Raw genomic sequence first — 10,062 nt, forward strand, 5'->3', positions numbered from 1 at the left:
AGCTGAGCCCACTGATTTTTTTTTTTTTTTTCTAATTTCAGGTGTTAAGTCATTTAGCTCCTGACTGTGTCTCCACCCTCCTACCCTTTTCCATGTGCACTCTTCTCCACAGTTAGTTGTGGAGTTTATTCTGCCATTTTCTGAGTTATTTAGACTGCTATTGGGTGTTCTCTAGTTGTATCTGTGGGATGAGGTGAGCCTAGACTTATCCTACTCTGCCATCTTCCCCAAAAGTCAATATGGTATGTTTATACACAGCAACAAAAACGAATGACGTACTTATATATACATTAGGATGAATGAATTTGAAAAGCATTGTGTTGATTGAAAGAAGCCAGACATAAAAGAGTATATTCTGTATGATTCCATTTATATAAAAATTCTAGAAAACACAAACCAATTTATATGGACACAAATCAGACTGGTAGTGACTGGGGCTGCCAGTGAAGAGAGGGATGGACTACAAAGGGTTTTAGGGAAGCTCATAAGGATGATGGAAATGTTCTGTAACTTGCATATGGTGATGAGTTCATAGGTGTAATATAAAGAATTAATTGAATTGTACCGTTTATATATCGTATAGTTGATAAAATATGTTTAAAGTTTTCATAAATATTAAAATAAAATTTTATTGGGAATATACAGAAGAATAAATCCCTACACAAAGTAGTAAAGTCTGTCTCACTTTTGAACCAAAACAAATAGTGCTGCTGTGATTAATTCATCATCTGACTTCATCTCCTATTCTATCTATAACTCACCTCATTCCACCCACTTCTCCCCCACCAGACCATAGGTCCACTTCTGGGGCATGCTCCTCTCCATAACTTTCTTCAAGTCTTTCTTCAAATGTCATCTTTTATTAAAGGCCATTCTGAACATTCTTTAAAATGGCAACCTAATACAGGGAAAGACAGATACCATATGGTTTCACTCTTATGTGGATCCTGAGAAACTTAACAGAAACCCATGGGGGAGGGGAAGGAAAAAAAAAAGACGTTAGAGTGGAAGAGAGCCAAAGCATAAGAGACTCTTAAAAACTGAGGGGCGCCTGGGTGGCTCAGTCGGTTAAGCGGCCGACTTCGGCTCAGGTCATGATCTCCCGGTCCGTGAGTTTGAGCCCCGCGTCGGGCTCTGTGCTGCCAGCTCAGAGCCTGGAGCCTGTTTCAGATTCTGTGTCTCCCTCTCTCTGACCCTCCCCTGTTCATGCTCTGTCTCTCCCTGTCTCAAAAATAAATAAAACTTTGAAAAAAAAATTAAAAAAAAACAACAGAGAACAATTGAGGGGGGGGTGGGGGGGAAGGGGGGCAGGGAGGGGGGGAGGGGAGGGGGAGGGGGGAGGGGGAGGGGGAGGGGGAGGGGGAGGGAGGGGGGTGGGTGATGGGTATTGAGGGCACCTTTTGGGATGAGCACTGGGTGTTGTATGGAAACCAATTTGACAATAAACGTCATATATTGAAAAAAAATACAAAAATAAAATGGCAACCTATATCTTCCTCACTATACTTTGATCTCTTCTACTTCACTCTTTCTTTATTCTATAGGCCTTAACATCTTCTAAGCACTATATAATTTACTCATTATATTTAGGATTTATTGACATTTTGGATGTAAATTCCACGATGGCAGAAATCTTTGTTTTGTTCTCTGCCATACCTAGCTAGAACTGTGCCTGGCATATGCTCAGCCCTCAGTAAATGTTGAATAAAAGATGAATGAAAGTAGACTTAAAACTGAAGACTTCTCAAGTTGGTATATATTTGTGTCACTAAGATCCATCATTAAACATTTTAAACCCTTCTAGGGATTTCTATAAGGGTACTCTGATAAAAAATCAAAACAAAAAACTTACAGTTTGTATAACATGTATAACAACCTTCTTGTATGACAGAGATTTATGCTTTCAGTCACATCACTGAAACCTAGTTTCTCAGAGATTTTATCATTCCTAATTCAAAGGAATGTCTACTTTTGACACAAAAGTGTCATAGCTTAGGTAGATTTCTGTACTACATATGTTTAGCACCCAAAGAAATGGAGTTAGAAAGTCAGAACTGGGTCAGGAGAAACTGGCCCAGTTGTGGGATTATTGTCAGTGCTTGAAGTGCTTTTACTGAACTGTTAAGTAGATCAAAAAGACAATAGTCTTTAGGATGTCCAATCCAGTGGCCTAATTAAGGGTAGGGTGAAGGTGAAATGTGCAGTGTTCAGAGGGAATGTAAACAACAGGCAATGCTCAGGTAAGTAGAAACAAGTAATGCCTCAGGAAGCAGGATGAGGCGAGATAAGCAAACACACAAGAGAAGGTTTCTAGCACAAAGGCTGGGCAACATGGCAAGAAGGGCAGGGTGCAAACAAGGACCCCAGTTCAAGCAGAAACTATCAAGACACCTTGCAGTTTGGGGGACTAACCTGGAGTAGTAAAATATGTAGGGAAAACTCTCTCTTCTGAGAGCACTGAGGAAGCCACAGAGCATTCACCTTTTGAGACCCCTTAATCTTAGAATTTATGTAGGATAGGGAGATTGCAATTAAAGATGAATTTCAATTAGGGTCAGAAGACTAACTTTTACAAAATTTCTCAATATTGAGAATCAGCATGGTACAGTAAGAATAGCACTTTCATTATAGTCTTGTTTGAAGATCAAATTAGTGATGTTTATACTGCATTTAGAATAGTACCTTACATAGTAAGCACTACATTATCAGGAGATGTGTCTTATAATGGAACATAATTCTGTGAAAATACAGTGCCTAAGTTCTCACCCATCTAGTATGTAACAAATGTTATGTTGTACCTTCCTAAAAAAAACGTAAATTTAGAAATTTCTTGAGTAAACTTTTAAAATTGCAAATGGAACTGAATATTGATGGATTTGAAAAATATTGCAGAGCTGATGAAAAGAATAGTGGTATAAGAAAAATGTATGAATGTTACACATGTATTTTCACTTCTACTTTACCTGAATGACATCTAAAAATAACGAAGTAAATGAAAAATAAGTGGCAAAAGACAACTAATAGTTAGACTACAAGAATATTGACAGACCAGTGAAATTACAATACTTATGTAGTGTGTAAATAAACTATATGATCACATAGTATATATAATGCATATAATTGCATAAAATTGTATGAACTATCATTTAAAGGATGTCTATCTCATGTTGCTCTCTGAGAAGAAAAGTGTCACCATATAAATTGAAGTAGATAAAACATTCTTAAGTCATCAACTGGGTAGCCAATTGTTTTGTGCTCATAAATCCATCTTTCCATCTGTGAATAACTCTGGATGACCAGGAATGACCTTTACTGTACTTCCATTATAGTTCTTAGAAAATGATATAGATAGCCTCAAGCTCAAAAGTACCAAAATATGAATATTTGTGGAGGACTTCTTGCTTCTGTGAACAAATTTGCCCATGAACACTAGCCAAATTTCAGGGCCCTTTTGAGGCCGAGCTTGCTAAATGGAATGGTTTTCCCTCTCATAGATCCTGGATCTGACTTCAACTTAGTGAGAAGACTTATTTCACCCCAGATATGAGTTCTGTGGTTACTCTAACACTGTTTCTCAAAGACTGGTCCAAGGACCTGCTGAATCAGAATCACCTGTTGTGCTTGATAAAAAAGATACCAAATGGGCCAAAGATCTTAGGAAACACTTCATCAAAGATTTGTAGATGGCAGATAAGCACATGAAAAGGTGCTTTTCATCCTATAAATAAAATACAAATTAAAACAACAATAAGATACTACTACTACTACCTATTAGGCCAAAATCTAGAACATGGACAACACTAAATGCTGGTGAGGATGTGGAATAGCAGGAACTCCCATTGATTGCTGGTGGGAATGCAAAATGGTACAGCTACTTTGGAAGACAATTTAACATTTTCTTACAAAATAAACGTACTCTTACCATACAATCCATTAATCATATTTACCCCAAGGAATTAAAAACTTACATCCACACAAAAACCTGCACTTGAACGTTCACAGCTACTTTATTCATAATTGCTAAAACCTGGAAACAACCGGGGTGCCTGGGTGGCTCAGTCGGTTGAGCATCCGACTTTGGCTCAGGTCATGATCTCACAGCTTGTGGGTTTGAGCCCCGTGTTGGGCTCTGTGCTGATGGCTCAGAGCCTGGATCTGCTTTGGATTCTGTGTCTCCCTTCTCTCTGCCCCTCCCCCACTCACACTCTGTCTCTTTCTCAAAAATAAATAATAAAACATTAAAAAATTAAAAAAAAAAACCTGGAAGCAACCACGATGTGCTTCAGTAGGTGAATGGATAAATAAATTGTGGTATAACCAGACAATGGAATATTATTTAGCTCAAACAAGAAATGAGCTATCAAGCTGTGGAAAGACATGGAGGAACTTAAATACATATTATTAAGTGAAAGAAACTAATCAGAAAAGACTATGTACTGTAAGGTTACAACTACATGTATGGCATTCTAGAAAAGGCAAAATTATAGAGACAGTAAAAAGATAAGTGGTTTTCAGAGGTAGGTGGAGAGAGAGGGATGATAGGGTGGAATATAGAGGATTTTTAGGTCAGTGAAACTACTCTGGGTGATATTATAATGGTAGGTATATGTCATTATACCTTTGTCCAAACCCATAGTATGTACAACAAAGGTGAGCTGTAATGTGAACTATGGACTTTGAGTGATAATAATTTGTCAGTGTAGGTTAATCGATTGTAACAAGTGTATTACTCTGATGGGGGATGTTGATAATGGGGAGGCTATGCTGTGTGGGGGCATGAGGTATATTGGAAATCTCTGTACCTTCCTCTCAATTTTGAATCTAAAACTGTTCTAAAAAATAGTCTGTTTACAAAATAAAAAACCCCACCAATTCCAGCACCTAATCCCAGGCCTATAGAGTCACAATCTCTGAGGAAAGACCACTTGGATCTTCATTTTCTGCAAGCAATCCAGATGATTCTGATGCCTACTAAAATTTAAAATCTACTGCATTGGCATACATACATATGCTTTCTCAACTCAGGCTGCTCCGTTCAGGAACAGCTCAGTGCCCAGATGGCTGAGGTTGAAGGCAATAGAGGCTGAAGCAAGCTGGATTGGGCTCTGGCTGTGTTTCATTCAGCATATATTCTTCCCAGGCTCTCTCACTCAATCTGTTAACCTCAAATGGTAGTGTAATATACATACTGTTTTTGATTTTGTTGTTATTATTACTGTTTTACATTAGCAGTGTATCTAAAAGAAAAAGAAGCATAGAGAACTGCTTCTGTTTTTGTTTTTGTTTTTTTTTGGTTTTTTTTTTTGTTTGTTTTTTAAGCCTGTGCTGTATTCCATTGCATGGCTATAGCCACAACTTAAAAAAAAAAACAAAACAAAAAACCAAAACCAGATTCCCTAATGATTGATTGTTTCTCAACTTTAGCTGTTACAAAAAAAAAAAAAAAATGCTGCCATAAATAGTCTTGTACATGTTTACACATGTTTTTAGCACCTCTGTGAACATATATAAGATAAATTCCTTAAAGTGAAAATGCCAATTGGAGGTATATGCATTTGTAATTTTGATCTGTGGTGCCAAGTTGCCTTCCACAGAAGTAGTGCCAATTACATACCCCTAGCAGTATGTGAGCACTGCATAACTTTTTAATGACTGCTTATTATTCGACTGTAGAGATTACCATAATTTGTTTAATCTGTCTTTTGTTTGTGAGCATTGAACTTGTTTCTCTAGCCTACATTCATTTTGATCTCAAAGCCACACTATTTTGTAGTACTATGACTAAACTAATCAACATGGGGGATTTGACAGCCTTGGGAGGGTCCTTGTGCTTATTGTTGTCATTACCCTAACAACAGCCCTACAAAGTCTTTTCAAAGTGCTTCTCCATCTACATCTCACTTTTGTGGCCAGACCTCACCCTAGCCTCTGGGAATTTCTTCAGTGAACCCAGCAGGATGACATCCCTTAAGTTAAATTCCAAAGCTTTGAAGCATATCAGCAGATCAGGACCCCTTACTGACTAAATACACACAGCCCTGACCCCACACAGCTTCAAGCTTGTTGTTTTCTGCAGCCTTTCATCCCTGCATCCTTCAGTCCATCTCTTCCCCAGTGGGAAAGCAAACAGTGGAGTGGGAAGAGCAAGATGCTAGTCCCCCAGGCTGTGCAGATGGCTCTGATCTCTGCAGTGACTTGTTTGCAAACAACTTCTTTCCTTTAGTGCCAGAGGACTGAAGAGAGAAGTGGGAATGGGGACAGCTCTGGCACCTGGAAACTGAAGGTTAATCTGCATGAAGCAATATAAGAAGTGGTTTATGCTGAGCATCTCCAGCTTGTCATATTTTAGTTCAGCTCTAGCCTCAAACTTGGATGGTTTCTTACTGTTTGCTAAAGAGTTCCCACATATTTAGAGGTTCTCAGAGATGGTGGTCTTGGAGTAGAAACAGTTCTCAGAAAAAAGTGCTACAACTCCAGCCATGATGGCCTTTTGTCATTAATCTCCTAGGCTCTTCTAGTCTGGATCCAATTAGAAATCAGAGTGAGAGAGAGATGATACTAGAAATTACTGTAGCCAGAGACCCATGAAGATTTAAATCTTACCAAAGAATAGCCAAGAAAGACATACAAGGAAGAAAGGTTAGCAAAGGAATACAAAGTAACGCATGGTTGATAAATGTGCTTCTGACCCCGCAACCCCAATATACACAACTAAAGTTTTCTAAAGCTTCCTTTAGGTAGTACCTATTCTAATGTAACTTCACCCAAAGATCCCGAACCATAGTTCTGGTTTGCCACAAAAAGGCCCTAAGAAAAGAAGAGGGAAGTGAGGAGGTTATGACAATTTACTTCCTGTGAACATGGACCCTGGATCTATATCAACTTGGAAGGAAGATGAGAGAATCACACTCCTATGGATGCCATATTGGAGGAAACCAGGCTCCAAGCAGGGAGAAAGTAAAGGCACTGAGGCAGGAGCATTCTTGGTGTGTATAAGGGACAGCCCCTGATCCATGGATTTATTTAATTTATGATTCTGGCAAGTGTTTTGGATTACAGTTGGTGGCTTTGGATTTAATAATTTTAAATATAGTAGCCTTCATTTTTTGGATGCACTGAACAATACTTTATTCAGAATTCTGTTTTCATCTGTTGACATATGCTTGTTCCTACTGGCATATAAAATTCTGAAAATCATGGGGCACCTGGGTGGCTCAGTTGGTTGAACAGCTGACTCTTGATTTTAGCTCAGGTCATGATACCAGGGTCTTGGGATTGAGCCCTGTGTCAGGCTCCGTGCTGAGTGTGGAGTTTGCTTAAGATTCTCTTTCTCCCTCTGCCCCTCTCCTCCCACATTCCCTCTCTCTTTCTAAAATAAAAGAATAATAAAAAATAAAAATAAATTAAAATTAAATTAAAATTCTGAAAATCAATGATGTCACTCTTTTCCTAACTGTGGTTGGGAAGACCTTGTAAATATAGATTACAAACCAAGAAATGTCAAATTAATGACACTGACAATAAATTAAATTATTTTACTGGAAGTCTTCACTTTGGTCCATAATTTGTATAAATCATTCATAAATTAATTGATCATCTGCTTTTCTGATCATTGAATTTACCAAAAGGAATAAAATTTCTCCATTCTGATTATAAAGGGAAAAATAACCTATACCTAGAAGTTTGAGTCAGTAACACCTTGGCAAAGTTTGATTTGGATGTTAATTGGCCAAATAATTTGGAAGTAGTTTTGGTGTCCAGTGGGTTTTTCCCAGTTTCCAAGAAGTTTAGACATCTATAGCTACTCATCCAAGAAAACTACAGCTAGATGCATTCCATCATCTGGTTATATTTCAGTGTTTCTCAAGAGTAGTTTATTCCACAAACATCAGAGGGCAGCATTTGATAGGTATTCCAGAAACACAGAAAAAATTCTCCACATCAAACCTGCCTGAATGTTCCATTGAGCTATGCTTTTCTCTCTTCTCTTCTGATTCCATTTCTGCTCTTTGCAAGCCAGCAAATGCCTTCACCTGTGGCTTTTCACTACTCACTGCTCTCTCCTTCCTCCATGGACAGAGCCGGCTGGCTGAGGTTCATCCTTTGCCCCTACATTTAGGATGCTTGTCTGTACCTCATAGGCTGGGAAACCAAAAACTGTATCTCTGTTTAGGGCTGCAAATGTGATTTAAATTTGGCCAATCACTTGTGGGATGCACTTGTGGGATATTTGGAAGACAGATATAAGTATGGAGGAGTGCTGTTGTTTCTGTTTCTGCAGGCAAGCATGGTGTGGAGGGGTTGGGCTTTCTGTAGCAGCATCACAATATCTAGTCACTAGCTCCATTGGGCTCAAGGCATGGGATACTGGACATGCAGGTTTTGCTGATACTGGTCAAGCAGGAGCAGTGTAACTTCAGAGACAAGAGCTATAGCAGTGGGGCATTGTGATTTCAATTCCATGGCAGTTTCCTGATTCTCTACCTTTTTGATTATGCCATGGTAGCTGGTTTCTTGGCAGGCCAGTTCTGTCTTCTGGGAGTCATTCCTGGAGGCCCTGCCTCAAATTTGTTTCCCCATCTTTTCCAATATTTTATATACACCCAATTCTCTGCATTTCTTACATTCCTTTCTACTGAAAATAGCTAATGTGGTTTCTGTTTTCTATAACTGACCCCTGAATGATGCACTGCCTAGAGGTAAGCAAAAGTTCCAGCTCAAGTACAGTACCAATCATATTTCTATGATCTTTGTAGCCATCCAGTGAACTGAACTGAAATACCACCATGAAATCTAGGGAATAAAAATTCTTCCCATGTGTCTTGCCCCACTTTTAAAGTAAGTTACTATGATTCTACTGCTGCCACTAACATAATGGATTTGAAGTGAGGATCTCTTGGATTGCATGCTGGCAATTAAGCTCACAGCCATACTCAATAAACATTTACCTAGCAGATGACAGCAAGATAGTTTAGAAAGGGTTATCAGGAACTAACCACCCTAACGTTAGCGTAGTGTAGCTTCCCTGGCCCTCAAAAGACACATTGGCTGGAGGATACTGATATAGTTGGCTTGAGGAATCCACATATCTAAGGATGCCTGCCAACTTCCTCAGCTATTCTATATACCTTTCTTTTGTATGAGGCATAGCTTGGATATGTTCCCTGACACTATTCACATGCTAGCATGAGAAATATCTAAACCCATTTGACCTCACAAGATAGATCCTAAACAAATATGTTCTACTTATTCATGTTTCCAACAGCTACTATTGGGGTATTTAAACTATTCCTTTACATGAATTCCCAGTATACCAGCCACTCTTAATGACATGATACTCTAGTGGGCATATTGAATAGAGTCTCTGGTAAGGGAACTCTTTAAAAATAAATGTCCAGGATTTTTATATAAGAGAATTGACAAGACTGTAAATCCAACCTATAATCTAGAAGATCAAACTCAGGGTTTTATTTTCAAGGAGACAAACTAAAATTCCTTATTTTTTTATGATCAGCATGCCACAAGAATCCCTAACTCTTATAGCTATAGGGCTGAGATTACTATAAGAGTTGAAGAAGGAATCAAAGATTTCCAAGCAACCAATCCCTCTTTAAAACACATACACACACCACCACCACCACCACTGAAATTTCATTGCATAAGGAAGCCTTTCTGTCTTTCTCGTTTATAGAAACTATACTTTTTGCTACACTGAAAGCTCTCTTTCAGGAGGAAGCTGATAATCCCCTTCATGCTACATCTACTGTCAGGAGACTAGGGACTAGGACCACATCCTATTTTTCCCTGTGGTCATGTGCACACCTGGACATTTCAAAAGAAATTTCTGAAAACATCACAGGAATTGGCAAACTCAACTAGCAAAAAAAAAAAAAAAGCAATCTTTTTAGAAATAGATATTGAGGCTACTTGGCTCGGATACAGAGATGATACTTTCAGATGGGGCTAAATTTGTTTCTATGAGTGCACAATTCTCTTATGGCTCTCTACCCTATAATTTGATCCCCGGATCCATATTCCTATCTGTTAGGATTCTTCAGTCAT

Source organism: Panthera tigris, chromosome D2, assembly GCF_018350195.1.
Source record: "Panthera tigris isolate Pti1 chromosome D2, P.tigris_Pti1_mat1.1, whole genome shotgun sequence".
In the NCBI taxonomy this organism is placed as follows: Eukaryota; Metazoa; Chordata; class Mammalia; order Carnivora; family Felidae; genus Panthera; species Panthera tigris.